General features: G+C 38.5%; 1 protein-coding gene across 1 annotated transcript in view; it reads right to left on the reverse strand.

The window, feature by feature from the left end:
• Positions 1–15,032, reverse strand: part of lrfn5a (leucine rich repeat and fibronectin type III domain containing 5a) — a 144,265-nt gene extending 129,233 nt beyond the window's left edge. Inside the window, exon 1 of the mRNA XM_059352871.1 lies at positions 14,352–15,032. The gene's annotated coding sequence lies outside the window, so the exon portion shown is untranslated. The remainder of the gene's footprint in view (positions 1–14,351) is intronic.
• Between the last annotated feature and the right edge of the window lie 361 nt (positions 15,033–15,393).

Here is a 15,393-nt window from a genome sequence, read left to right on the forward strand (position 1 = left end):
TTGTTTTTTTTTCTACTGATAAAAGGACTTTTTTCATTACTACAATTCATAAAAGCAAATGTTTTTTTCTTGTTACAGACCTCCATCTCACATTAGGCCCACTTCTTCATAGTTAAAATACACATTCAAAGGAAAGTTTACCTTAATATTAAAAAATACATCTACCAGTTGCTGTGTGTTTGGCAACTCACACCAAAATTTCAATACATTCAATTTTTATGCTGAAGGAATGAATGGTATATACCTTTTATTTCCCTCGCGCTTATTTCTACAGTTTTCTTTTTCTTATTTATAAATAAAGAAATAATTTCCCTTGGTCGGTGTGACTGCTCCTTATATATATTTGTGAGTTGATATAATGGGTAATAGTATATGTATATGTATATGTTAGTCTCTTTTCACTGGAATTGAGCAACTATGCTGTAGCAAAACATACCACCAACATTGTTACATGGAATTAATAAAGTATCTTGGTATAGGAAGTGTATGTTTTCACATTCAGTCAGATTTAAACCAGGTTTGGTTGCATGTAAGTAAACAACCAGTGTGGGGAGCAAAAGAAGAAGCAGAGCGCATTGCCCAAAATGTAATCTCAGAAGCCATCTGCTACCATCTGCCAACATTTTAGCCTTTTGTTAGCTTGAAGAAGTCTGGGCCTGAATAGCCTTTATGGTTATCTGGATAGCTGCTGTCTGCACTGAAAGCTCAGAAGTATTGGATCAATAGGCAATTGGTTCCAAGTCTTGTCAACTAGTTGATGTCATGGGTGAAAGACCATTAGTAATTCTGTGATTTTGCTAATTAAGAAAACAAAAAAATGCCTCTTTAATTCTTTTATTTTTAAGGCATTTTATTTGATCTATACAGCAACCTACTTCAAAGCTTTAATGGATTTAAAGGACCATTGTAGTCTTATCTAAAAACAGGCCAAAGCTTAAACTCACATTCCCTGTATACCACATGGTGTGAATGAATATATCTGCTGTTATCTGGTCATCAGGGACCAAGAGATTTAACATGGATGGATTAATGAACAGGAACCCCTTCAGCGAAGCCTGTGATATGTGATACAGAATGATATGATTACTAACAGTTCTTAAAAGAGTCATATTCCTTTTGAAAAGAAAATCTTTACTTTGAAGATATGACAACAAAGGGGCCATCGTGATATCTTTCTGTGTGTGGAAGTGAGCTGGATAGAATTGGAGACCTCTGAGCCCAACTTCACAACCAACATCATTACATTCAAGCAGCTTCAAGTGCTGGTGTTTGAGACTCAATGCCCGGATTAAAGTACTTCATCTCTAGACCTTCCCACACACTTTTACTTTGATGTTGCATTCCCTTGTCTGAAGGTATGTTGCTGCAGTTATTTCTGATCTAATTCAGTTTCAAACAAACAGCTCAATTTTACTTCCATTCAGTCTGCTCTGTCTCCCTGCAGCAGTGGGTTGCTTTTTATTAACAAAAAATTAAACGGGGCTGCTCAATATAATAAGAGTATCCTCTACATTTCCTGAATTGACTGGCAATTGCGTCAAACCATACCAATATCCTTCAGCCAAATATGTCAAGCTATCAGATTCTGGAGTGTTTGTTGGTGTGTAGCAGCTTGCTGAGCTCAGGTTAGTGCCAAGTAGAAGGAATATAAAACAAAAATACTGCCAACAGCTAGGATTAGCTGGCTGCTTTTTATAGTATCTGGTGTAAAAAGCTAGCTAAGTGGGATGCAGTGATTTGGAAGTGATCCCTGCTTGTAAAGCAGATGGCTAAACCTTAACTAGCCAGAGCCAACAGCCTACCGTAGAAGTGATCTAAAAGCAAAGAAACCAAAAATGGTGTTGGGTAACTTTAAAATAGGTCATTGAAAGGAAACAGAGCAGTACCCAATATCTATGAATGTAAACAACACATATTTGCATTTATAAATGGATACAGTCATGGAAACAATTATTAGACCACCCTTTTTCTTCAATTTCTTGTTCATTTTAATGCCTGGTACAACTAAAGGTACATTTGTTTGTACAAATATAATGATAACAACAAGAATAGGTCATACATGTTTATTTTAATTTGATAATAACCAAATCATTATCAAGAAGACTATGGAAAATGGCTAGATATCAGCTCTTAAATTAAACTCTTATTAGCTATTTTTGTTGTTATCCAACAAACAAATATACATTTAGTTGTAGCAGGCTTTAAATGAACAATTAATTGAAGAAAACAAGGTTGGTCTAATATTTTTTACCATGACTGTAGGTAATAATAGTAATTGCACATGTTTGTGAATGATCAGTTCCAAATAAAATAGCAAATGAACAACTTTTGCATCATTATCAACAGTAAACATGGACAGCATTGTGGCTTTGTTGACATTGGACATAAGACTTTTCCATCAATTTGAGAATAATAAACTGGTAAAAGTAAGCCTTTGACATATTGGAATGGGACTTCCACCCCAGCATTGAGGGAAAGGAAAAAGAACAAAGAAAAAGCAAAAAATAATTTTAATAATACTAATGTGAATAATAATAATAATATCATTCTAGGATAGATTTCCTCTTTAACATCCATTATCATAGCTACTAATATGACTGACAGCTAATTCAGTGTTAACATATGGTGAGTTTAATGAGACACTGTATCTCAGACATGCAGTGCAAGTGGAAGTGAAATAAAAGCTTTCCACATCACAAAAGACTCTGCTTGTGGCTTTAATTGAATTCCGAAATAATTGACTAAAGCAACCCAACACACCATCAACGTAACCTCTTCAGTTTGGATCATTAGACTAAATGATGAGGAAATAAGGCCTAGTGAATGGCAGCCCATACAGTGCTGAACTAGAAAATGTACCCGTAGCTAGCGCCTGCTGCTGTGTAGCGTTAATCTGTGTGTGAACAGATGGCATGCGCTAACAAGCTAGGCTAAATGTAGCTACTGTTGGCATGGACCAAGACTGATCTCTGACTTCCTGATCCCAAGCCTCTTAATTAAATGCACCATTTAATCTATTCGGGTTTCAGTCCCGCTGCTGCTCCAAAAACAACAGCGTTCATCACTGATGACCTGCTCGTCCTGGTGATTAGAGCACTGCACTATTGAACCAATTTGATTAACAGGAAGCCTCGGGCAGTGTTATTTAGAAATGATTGTCATGACCAATTATTATATTGTTAAAAATATAGAGGATCTTTCCTGTCATATGTCATAAAAACTGTTGCTTCCTTAATAATGAAGATGGCAATAAACTCTTAAAGTGCCTCCACAAGTAAGACTTGGCTCTCCATGGTGATATTGATGGACCCATAACTGGTGATATACAGGTGCATAAAACAAGGATACATACTTTCTTTGGACGTTTACACAAAATATCATAAAACATGCCGTGAACACAGCCAGAGATCCATATATCTCGAGGTGGCCAAGATCCTGTATTCACCCTGGAGTTATACTGAGGCTCTTGCTATTTAACCAATACAAGACAATACAGCACTTGGGGTTTGGATTGAAAATGCAGTTACTTCACCCATTGATTGACGATCCTTTAACATTTGGTTTACTTTTCATTACAAAAAGTGCTGGCTAATATTACATTCCATCAATAAGTTAAATAGTGCAGAGGTAGTTTCATCAGACGGAGTAAAACGTCTCACAAAATTCAGCATGTTATGTGTTGTGCTGTCTAATTTCTATGCAAACAACACAAAGAAAAGGATGGCTTATGTTTTTCCAATTAAATTCAACACTGGGGAAACAGTCATCCTGAGTTGACTTAGCTCTGCTGCAACACATAGTAAACTATTTCATTGAAAATGTGGAATAAGTCAAGTGTTACATTCTGAGCCATTTGCCAACTTAACTGCTTTCCTCCATTCAGTCACTTCTCAAAGATATCGGCAGTGCTGTTATAGTTATAGTTCAGATATAACTGAAATAGCTGGGAGGGATTTTGCAAGTTAATAATTGCACAGAGCTGTCTGTAATGTCACACTGGGACCACCAGTAACTTTCTGCATACTGAGCTATCCCCGGTCCTGAAATTGAAGCTACTGCTTACTGAAACATCTACTTCAAGCTGTATCTGCATGATTCCGAAGTTAAGGGGGCTGAAAAGTCTTCTTCAAGCTGTACCTGCATACTGTAGCTGTCCATGGCACTGAAATGTCTAGTTCAAGCTGTGTGTGCATCATGCTGTTGTCTCGAGTGCTGGATAATCTACTTCAAGCTGTTGCTGCACACTGGAGCTGTCCATGGTGCTGAATCGTCTTCTCTAAGCTTTGATTGCATATTGCCGCTGCTCTCTAAACTGAAATTACTACTTAAAGCTGTATCTGCATGATGCTGTAGTTGAGGTTGCTGAAAAGTCTGCGTCAAGCTGGAACTGCATACAGTAGCTGCCTATGGTGCTGAAATAACTAGTTCAGGTTGAATCTGAAGGATTGTAGTCTGTGGTGCTAAAAAAATCTATATCATACTGAAGCTTTCTGTGGCACCTAAAATGTTTACTTCAAGCTGCGACTGCATACTGTAGCTGCCCATGGTGCTGAAATAACTGGTCCAGGTTGAATCTGAAGGAATGTAGTCTGTGGTGCTAAAAAATCTATATCATACTGAAGCTTTCCGTGGCACTTAAAATGTTTACTTCAAGCTGTAACTAGAACTTTCAATTGTGTCTAGTTCAAGCTGCACATGCATGTATGATGCTGTTGTCTAGGATGCTGAAAAGTCTACTACAAGCTACACCAGTATACTGTAGCTGTCCATGGTGCTAAAGTGGCTTCTTAAAGCTTTAACTGCATCTGGTTGCTGTCCGCGGTGCTGAAATGACTACTCTAGGCTGTATGTGTTCCATGGTGCAGATAAGTCCACTCCAGGCTGCACTTGCATTCTGTAGCTGTCTATGGTGCTGAAATGTTTTCTTCAAGGTCTACAGTCATGGAAAAAATTAGAAGACCACACTCGTTTTCTTAAATTTCTTGTTCATTTTAATGTCTAGTTTAATTTAAGAGCTGATATCTTGACATTCTCCATGGTTTTCTTGATAAGGATTTTGATTATTATCAAGAAAACCATTGAAAATGGCTAGATATCAGCTAGTGGTCCAATCATTTTTTTCCACGACTGTAAGTCCACTCCAGGCTGTACTTGCATGCTGTAGCTGTGCATTGGCTAGCTGTTGCTGTTTGTGTCCTCTAACATATCCGAAAATTTGAAATGAAACAATGCCTATGATATTTAAGTGCTGACTTTAGTTTTAATTTGAGGGTGCATACATCCACATCCGATAAACATTCTAGAAACCATAGCCCTTTTTATACATGGTCCCTTATGCGCTATAAAGATCCCTCAAGGACTCAATATGAGTGTGAACATGACCAAACACACTTTAAACAAGTCAGCTCTGTAACCTTATAGCATTTTTTTCATTATGTCAAAAAGAGAGAAAAAAAAGTAGTTTTTAATGATACCGTTTATCTTACTTTGTCTGTATCTTCTGCTGATAAAATTGAAGGCTATCTTCACAGTATTTGTGCTATCTAATCTATAGGCTTTTCTCTACTGCAGCAGTGACCCATTTCCCCTGGGAGTATTTAAGTTTCCTCTTTTACGGTCTAAAATCTCTATTTCCTGTGAATGGAGTCCTATATCTTGACTAATGTCAGCATGGTAATCTAAATGTGTGTATTGAATAAATCTGATTGGTTGAAATTTAAAGGAGTCACAGCTTTTTTTTTTTTTTTTTACATCATCTTATTGCTCTAACTATTTCAACCACGTCTACAAGTCTTGAGTAGGCAGTGGTGTTCTGTATTGTTTTTATCCTTTATTTAACTTGACAAGTCAAGAATGCACTCTTATTTATGGGAATGGCCTGGGGGTGTATTTTCCAAAGATATAAAAACACACACACACACACACACACACACACACACACACTACACATATACACACCTACATTTTGCCCACCACTGCAGTGTTGGAGGCTATATGTATTATTTTTTCCAAATACAATAATCAAATGTACCTGATGCTTTTAAGTGACTACCTGGCTTGAAATGATTGAGACTGAAAGGAGACGGCTGCAGAGGGATTAATACTTCTAAAAAAATGTGTTTACGATACATATTCTATGGTTTTGTATAGTCAAGAGTCATAAAAGTAGCAATATCTGATATAAAAATCCTGACAACATTCAAAGGGTTTTTGTGCAAGACATTAAACGGACATCATTTCATGCATGATGGACGTGACATGTTGGTTTGGCACAACATACAAATGCAGCTCTGCAGAAAACACAGACCACACACATTGTCAGCAAACTTTGCTATCAGAATCTGAGGATCACAGGCATATAGGGTTGCACAAACTCAGCAAGTGTGTCAGCTGTTCTGTAGCCAGAACATAGGCAAGCATGCATACGGTAAATGCATCAAGTGTAGGTTATCTTGCTGCATTTACGCTTAACAATGCCTTCATTGTATTGCAGTTCACATAACGTTAACATCAATGCGTAAGATGGAAGTTTTTTAATGTGTGTCCCCCAGTCTGATCCTGCTGTGTCTGTCTACAAAGGGAATTTCACAATTTTTTCAAATGGCAATACTACAAAGCATTGATGTTTCACGCATTGTACCCTTGGGGTTTTTTTCAGAAGTGCCACTGTACTGTTGGATTGAGTAATCTAAAGCAGTGTGTTATGGGGTGGGAGCCAGTATCGTAGATTGAGTGCCATGTCTGGTGGCAGAATCCCCTGGTGACAACTGTGTTGCAGAAGTTATAATTAGTACTATGATGATCGGATCCTAGGCCCAGTATTCCTCTCAATATTATCTACTTTCTTGCACTGAGGTGACTCACGGTAATACGTACATTTAAGTAAAGCACTCACACTGGCTCTCCAACACTGTCATACATGGACATTATGTTGGAGCTGTTAAGCAGAGTGCAGATCTTGTACAAGAGCAGAACAGTAAAGATGAAACAAACGAAGATGAAATACCAAGATAAACATGCTACAAAACATCTACAAACCACTGAAATCTTTTCAGCCAACTGAGTGAAGTGATGTCAGCGATTTAAAGCAGCCGTCGTGTTTTTCTCCAAACAAAAACTATGGAATTAATGGTAATGGAGTTATTAGACAGTATTAAGATGACCTATTAATTCAGAGTTTCCTAAAAAAGGTATTGAAATATATGATATATATATATATGATATATATGTCATATATAGAATATATTTTTGGCTTGGATTTTTTTTTAATTTAAACCATTGGTTCCCAATTTGGATTGGGTCCCATTAATCTGAATGTTATTGTTGGTGTCTGGGTAATGTTACCACTTCAGACCTTAAATATCATATGTCCTAAACTATGACGTGTTAGGGCCGAGTATGAAAAAAAAATGTGGACATGGAGGTGGGGGGTAATATTTCAAGAAAAAAGTCACAAATTTACGAGATTAAAGTGGCAAATCTACTAGAAAAAAGTCACAGATTCACGAGATTTAAAGGGGCATATTAGCAAAAAAAAGTTGCAGATTTATGAGGAAAAAAAGTCGGAATAATAGTCTTTGTCAAGGAACCTCAACACACCACAGATGCCACCCTTTCTTATAAATCTGTTTTTTTCACACTTGGCCCTAATATGCCGTCGTATTACCTAAACAGTGTTGGGGTAGCGCAAAGCATTACTTTTTCTTATCAAGTAATATGTCGTTACGCACCGAGCAGGAGGGAGCAATAAGCAATAAAGTTTCGACAGGAAAGAGAGATATTGGTGCTTTAGCAGGTGTAAATAAGACGGTTAATCATCGGCTATTATGTGTAACTGTAACAGAATTAACTGTATTTAGTGAGAGCGGAAAGCATATACGAATACTTTATTAGTTACTTTTAATAAAGAGTAACTTTGTAAAGTAACTGGTTAGTTTTAACAGTACCTTTCCCCAACACTGGTCATAAAGGAAACCTCCTCGGTTATAATCTGTAGAAATGTGGGTTGCAAGTAGATACAGGTTTGTTTCAAGATTTTAAAATGCTGTGCAACAGTGAATTTCTTCCTTTATTGCCTGTTTCTTATTTCTTGTTTATGGGACAGAGGGTGACATGGCTCTGTGGTCTATCAGCTCTGAATACACTTTATAATGCTTGTTGATTACCATATAGACAGACAGAGGCAGTGGGGTTTTAGGCAATGAGCCAGAAGCCTGTCTGTATTGTATCACGTACACCCACAGTTATCTGTACTGAACACAGCTCATTATCGCCCAACGTTTCTCACATCTGTCATGTCACCGACTCCTCATGCTCACACCATCACACACACAGACACACAAGCATCCTCCCCACTGGCTTCCTAAAGCAGCATCTAGTGTCAGACATGTCACGGGTGATTTTGAAGCAGCAGGTGTGCAGAGAGGAGGAGTAGTGGGAGGTATGGGGGCTCTAGAGAGACATTCAACATACTCGTGAAAGAAAGACTGATAGATTTCAAATAATATCTACAACTGAGAAACACATAACACCCCAAATTCCATGCATGTACCACCTGCTTTACAAAGATGACTGGTTGCCACTGCATTTACACAGCAGATGAGCTGCATTTCCAAGAAAACGCCCCACACACATAAACAACAACAACGTACAAATCTTTTCTAATGTAATTAATGACTTTGTATTGGATTTTAAGCAGGAACTTAACTAGAGCTACCAGTCAGCCAAAACGCTAATCCTGCCTTGGCAAAGACTTGAGGCTATTTATTTAGAGTTACTGTGTTTGATCAGCGGTGCCAGCACAGTATAGCAGCACTACTTTCCATATGTCAACAAAGCAATATATTCATGTTAGATATATCTTTAAATGCATGTATATCCTTGAAATAAAATGTACACATAACATGTATTTCGGTGGTTGAATGTGACCCGCTAGAGCATTTATTATTATATTATATATTATTTATTATTAAGAAAAACATTACATGTATTATTTCTGCATGATGGCTAAAATATAAGTGACATGGTTCATTTTATTGGGAGCTCTTAAAAGCCTGGCTGCTGCTTTTTGCAAGTTGTAAACAGAAGAGAGTTTGCTGGCTCATGCCAGATCAACAAGAGTTGGATCAATCTGGTGAGATAATAACAAGGCCGACCTGTTCCTGGTTTGAAGAGAACACAAAAACATTTGATTCTGAATATCTTGCAACTGTAATAATGCCCTTTACCTGACTATCAACAACAAGAATACCATGACTTTGTGTCATGTGGGAGCTTCAGGAAGAATGGGGGATGGAATTATGGACATGGTTTAATTTAAAATATAAATAATAATATTGTTGCAAAACTTGTGCAATACTAAAATCTGTGTTATTCAGCTCAATCACAGTCAACAAGGACTTTTTTTTCCATTTTAAACCTCTTACCAGAAGCACATGCACACAAATGAGCTGAGGGCCGGAGATGTAACCCTGAAGCACACTGTAACTGATTCTGCAGATGATGATGTAAAATGTTTCTTATTTTAACTGAGCATGTTCAATTTGAGAGGTGTGCTAAATAAATTTTAGTTGTTTTACTAAAAGACACTCATATGGTCATTTCTGGCTCCAATTAACCAAAAAGGTGTCAGCCAAAAGGTTAAACTCAAGGCTTCAAAAAGGTAGTCCACAAACCAATGGATGACATCTCCTATTATAAAGTTGATTTTGTGATGTCCGGATTAAGCTTTATTAACCATTTGTTGTAGTTGTTGGCCCCAATTAAAGCTCAAGGAATGACAATTCAGTGTGGTTTCATATGGTTCATAAAGTTTAATTTGGCCATCACAAAGTCTATGGTCAAGGTAAAACTTTCTAATGATTGTGAAGTAGTACAATTCCTAGAAATCCAATTGACAAGTACTTAAAGCAACAACAAAGGAATGACATGACAATGGTGTCTGGCAAATCAAGATGTTTTATACTATTGTTGCAAAAATGCTTTAAAGAAATGCTCATTATTGTTGGATTGCCCAACAGTAGTTGATGGTGTCACCATAAGATGAAATCTAACCCACACTGAGTTTTTTCCAACATTTGCTGTCTGTGAGATGCTACATTGGAAGATCTCAAACTTTCAGTTCTAGTCATATGAGAACTAATTTCCCAAGTGTTCTTTCTTTTCTTTAACCATGACATGGAATAATAACTTGGGTTTGTGAGATCTGTAACGGTTATCAGTTATTTTTATCAAGAAATCCCCATTAACATAAATTATATCACATACCAGAATATATTAAATACAGAGTATCTGCCACTTGTTCTCAGACTTGTACATTTTTCTTTTAATGTCATCTGAAAGGTTCAGCCTGACTTGTCAAACATGAGTGCTCCAGCTGATAGTTGGGTGAGTAATGGAGCAATGAAAGAGACTTTGTCTTTGTTTTCTCCCTTTAGAATCACTGATGGCATTTTAAAGACATATTGTATTACTTTAAAATAACTTCACGCTCACACTCTCACACAAACATATTTTTCAGTCACCCGTAGAATCAATCCAGATGTCACGGCGTCAGGGCAGCTTCCTATAAGGCCTGCCTCTCCACTGTTAATAGGAAATGTTCCCTAACATCTGTGGTCTCCATCCCTCTGCTATCTCTCTTCTCTCACTGCCTCTCTCACTCTCTCTCTCTCTCTCTCTCTTTCTGTCTCTGAGCAGTAGAATAAATTGAATTAGAGCTCCACCACCCACTCCGCAGGATCCTGCAGCCCTCTGTCAGATAGCTAAACAGAGAGAGGAAGGGAGAGAGAGAGTGAGAGAAAGGGAGTTGCAGGGAGATAAACAGAGGGCAAGAAGAAAGACGGGTATAATAAAAATCCCCCCTGCCCCTATAAAAAATAAAGAACAGTCCTTACAGCCTCTTTACTCCCCTGTACTAGTACCTGATAAGAGGCAACATATTTGTTCATGTTTTTGGAAGGTTGTGGGGGTGAAAGAGAGACAAAAAATAATGAGAAAGAGGGGAAAATACAAGATAAGACAGATATTGCTTCTACTCACCTATACACACCATTATAGAATGAGAAGTTATCAGCATGTATTGTAAAGATAGCTGTATTTCAATGTACTACGTGTTTATCCGGAATTTCTGTGCACTTAAAATTCTTTTCATTTGGCCTTGACCCCCTCACAGCAAATTTAATTTTTTCAAAAGTGAAAACCAAGAGTAGCTTTATAATCCAATCTCTTAGTTCCCCGTTTTATATTTCCTGGCAAGAACTCAAAAGACAATCTGTTACACAAATGCATCGCCATTCATCCTGGACCTAATGACACAGCAAACCACTCCTTTTAGACATAAATAGGAGGCTAAACACAACTAAAATGGACTTAAAATCACCAGTTTCTCTCCAGCACTCACTCACCCACACTCTTTTTCTAGAGCCAGGGATGCATTTGCATAATGCCTCCATATCCACGGGCCATTAGCACCAGCATGAGTGGCTCGTGTGCATAAATTTATTGCCTTGATCAATCAATGCGAGCTACTGTACCGGTACAAACCAATGAAACTCCCAATCCTGCAGAAGATAAAGCCACGGGAAAAATAAAAACATGTCATGACATGTCATGAACCTGAATTAGAGACACTTAAAACTTCACAGACTGTCATTGGAAAAAGGGTTTGATTAAAATGGTAATTTGAGATAATTTCTACTAATTTGCTGCAAATTATGATTAAATTGAATAACTTTTCATTTAGTGAGGACCCCCATTGAACTCTTTGCAGGGATCTGTGTCAGCAGAAGCCATTTGTTTTCAGTGCAGGTGCTCAGGGAAAAAAAAAGGTTTAAGGTGTTTTTACACTTGAAAGAAGACCACGGCAGTGCATTAAGTCATTGGTAATTTTTAAATACCTTCTCAAGTCACATTTACGCTCAATGGACTTGGCACAGCATGGTCATTAAACTCAGATTCCAGAGTCAGCAGCATATTTAAACCCACATATGTTATGGTATATGCTAAAATTATTCAATTCATTTTTTAAGCATGGGTGCCTTGTTTCTTCGGTTTTTGTTTTGTTTAGTGTATTGGCAGCCGCACTCCCCCATAAAGAATGACCAAAGGACCAATTCAAAACCCCACATCAAAATGTATGAAATAAAGAATCAATAAACTTTCTAAATTCACTCTATTTTGGAGGATACACTTTCATTCTGTTAACTGTATGAAATATCAAACCTTACAACCACTGGATATTGAATTCAGACAAACTGTACCAGACAGAGTCAAGTTTACATTAAGTGGTAATACAGCAATTGCAAATACTCAGTTTTTACCATTTATTTTATAAAAATCCAAGTGCATGGTTTAAACTGATCACTGCCACCTAGAATGTACAGTATGTATTCCTACAGTGAACACCACAATTTGCCATGTTTCCTGCACAAACAGGATTTTTACAACAACCATACCCTCACGCTGCCAGGAAAACTCAGAATATGCCTCCACTGACACAAAGAGAATAGAACAGCACAGTGGATAAAAAGCCTTCACAGCACGTTAACAATACATTGTGAATGTACAGTGCCATTTTTTTTCTTCTTCAACTCAGTTTTTGATATTTAAAATAACCATAATTATTTGCAATTTCAATGAGTAATACGCTTCACTACAACATGCAAATCATTATTAATAGCAAATTACACATATTCATAGTTAGTGTGTGGGAGAATGCTGAATGACTAACACTGACTGAAATAGAGAGTATTTTAATAATACTATATTTATTTTAATTATAATAGTGCTCAATTGAACTACAATGTACCCACTGTACGCTATTCCTTTCACTGGTGTCACATGTCTAGTATTGTATCGTCACCCTGTTAAAATAATCGCCTAACTCATTTTTTCAAGTTTTGCAGGAAACACAAAAAACTTCACCAAAAAGGATGGCTATTGACATAGTAATAACAATGTGTGTAAATGATGTAACTTAAGAGAAATAAATGACTTAGGCAATTTTTTGAACATGCCTTTGTGACTTAAGCAAGATATGGTAAATCATGTCATGTTTATGACAGGCTCATGTCACTCTTATGTAGACACCTTCAAAATAAAGTGTTACCATATCTTGCTTAAGTCAAAAAGGCATGTTCAAAAAATTCACAGTCACATTTTATTTTGACTTAGGCATAATAAATCCGCTTAAGTCACACGCTTGACATAGGCCATTATCTTAAAGGGGTAAAATCACATGAACTGATCAACTGAGGATGTAGGCGATTTTACCATAGGTGGCCGGCGTCATGAGGAGATGATTTAGGCAAAAAAAAAAAAATTGACAAAAGATGACTTAGGCGATTATTTTAACAGTGTGACAGTATATCTGGTCATGTGCGTGCACGCGCGCCTGCCATCATTTGAAAGTGACGCGAGACTTAAACACACACACTTACAGATACACACACACAAATACACACACGGTGCGAAAGCTCCCTCTACCATCATGTAGCTTTGTTTTTCAACTGGGGCTGGGGTTCAGTTGCGCACGCGCACACACGCACAAACAAATGCATCCTATATTCACTGTTTTTGCGTATTCTAAATTTTCAGTCACGTGGGTTAACTATTTAACCCTATCACATTGCTTACACACCAACATGAACACACTACCAGTGCACAGGCTCTTCACAGTGTCTGTCTGCCCCCCCTCTTCTCTCTCGAGGTACAGGTGCAGGGTTTTGGCGCACACACATGGGCCGAGGCGCATTTATTTGTATTTTTTTTCTTTAAGTCCGCTAAAATGAATCCTATAGTAGCTTATATGGACATTTAAGTGGGTGCACCGCTGCTGAAGAGACACCACGCGCGAGCACACAAGTTCTCTTTCTCTCCGGCTGCACTTGCACGCGCTCCCGTGCACGCGCGTACATTCACACCGCGTTGTATTCACAGCACACAACTGGGTGCAGAGCTGCTAAAATGTAGCCTACTGAAACTAGCCTACGTCTGGGTCTATACCGAGCACATTCACCCACCAACACACACACACACACACACACAGCTTCTATAACTTACACTGGGCTTAATTTTGACCTTGAGTGCCGGTTTCCTATTGTATCCAATTTATACTATATCCCTATCTGCCCCCAGCCCGCCCCATTTCTGCACCCAGACTAAATGTCTACACACGGAAACCTCGAAATAACTCTACCTCTGCCCCCTTTCCTACCCCCTGAGCCACCACCATCCCTCCGCTCCAACAGACGCAGTCAGAAAGAAAGAATAAGAAGAGGGGAGGAGAAAACTGAGCCGTCATTTTGCACGTAAAACAAACAAAAAAAGATGATGAAGAGTTTCAACTTTACCTCTTTCCGGATGCTACGGTTCCTTCACGGGGTGTCAGGGAGCAATTATGCTGCCAAATCCCATTATGTGAAGGATAGTGATGATGATAGTTGTAACTCCACACAGATAGGTTCCAGAGAAGAGAATATCGAGGTAAATGTGTGTAATATCCTTTGGGTGGCTGTAAATTCCGAACGGGTTTATAGTTCAAGCCTGTCTTCCAGAGGGGTGCGTCCGTTTTGCATTCTCACAGCGCCCGACGACTACATCCTCCTCCTCTCTCTTTCTCTCTCTCCCCGTCTTTTCCTCCCGGTTTCATCCCTCCATCCGCGGGGTGAGGGAAGAATCCCATCCGAGACAAAACTGAAATGATCCCCCACTTCCCCCTTTCAACCTGCTTCTTCTTCTTCTTCTACTCTTTTTCTCCTCTTCTATCACCTTCCTTCTTCCCTTCCTTCCTTTCCTTTCCCCGCCGGTCGCTGTCCTCGTGCAGGTGAAATAGGAAGAATTCCACTACAAGAAAAAATATCCCAGGGAAAAAACGGCGGAAAAGTCTAATTATTCCAGTAAAACATTCCCGTGGGTTGGGTAGAGTTTGTTAAACACTCCTAAAATATCCACAGCAGCACCTTTCCTGGATTGTTGGAGAGTCTTTTTAATAATGGATTTTTTGGATATTCACTTGACAGTAGCTCTCTCTCTCTCCTCTCTCTCTCTCTCTCTCTCTCTCTCTCTCTCTCTCTCTCTCTCTCTCTCTCTCCGTCTACGTCGCTCACCCTCTGTTAACTCGACTCTGCGCGTCTCCTCTGCAGTCTGGAGTAGAAAAGAAGAGCCAATATAAAGAAATCGAATAGAATTAAATTAAAATAAAGCCGCAATAATGTCCAAGTAGAGCTATCTTCCGGTCACTTGCACCGAAATGTTAACGGTACGGTCCCGCTGATCCTCAGTCCTCCCCGCCGGTCGCTTCTCCCGCACCGTTAATCCATATAGCGCAGCGGGTATGACAAGTGTCAGGTTTGATAACATCAAAGAGCACCACTTCCGGGTGTGAATTTCAAA

The sequence above is a fragment of the Centropristis striata genome, chromosome 16, assembly GCF_030273125.1.
Source record: "Centropristis striata isolate RG_2023a ecotype Rhode Island chromosome 16, C.striata_1.0, whole genome shotgun sequence".
Taxonomy (NCBI): domain Eukaryota; kingdom Metazoa; phylum Chordata; class Actinopteri; order Perciformes; family Serranidae; genus Centropristis; species Centropristis striata.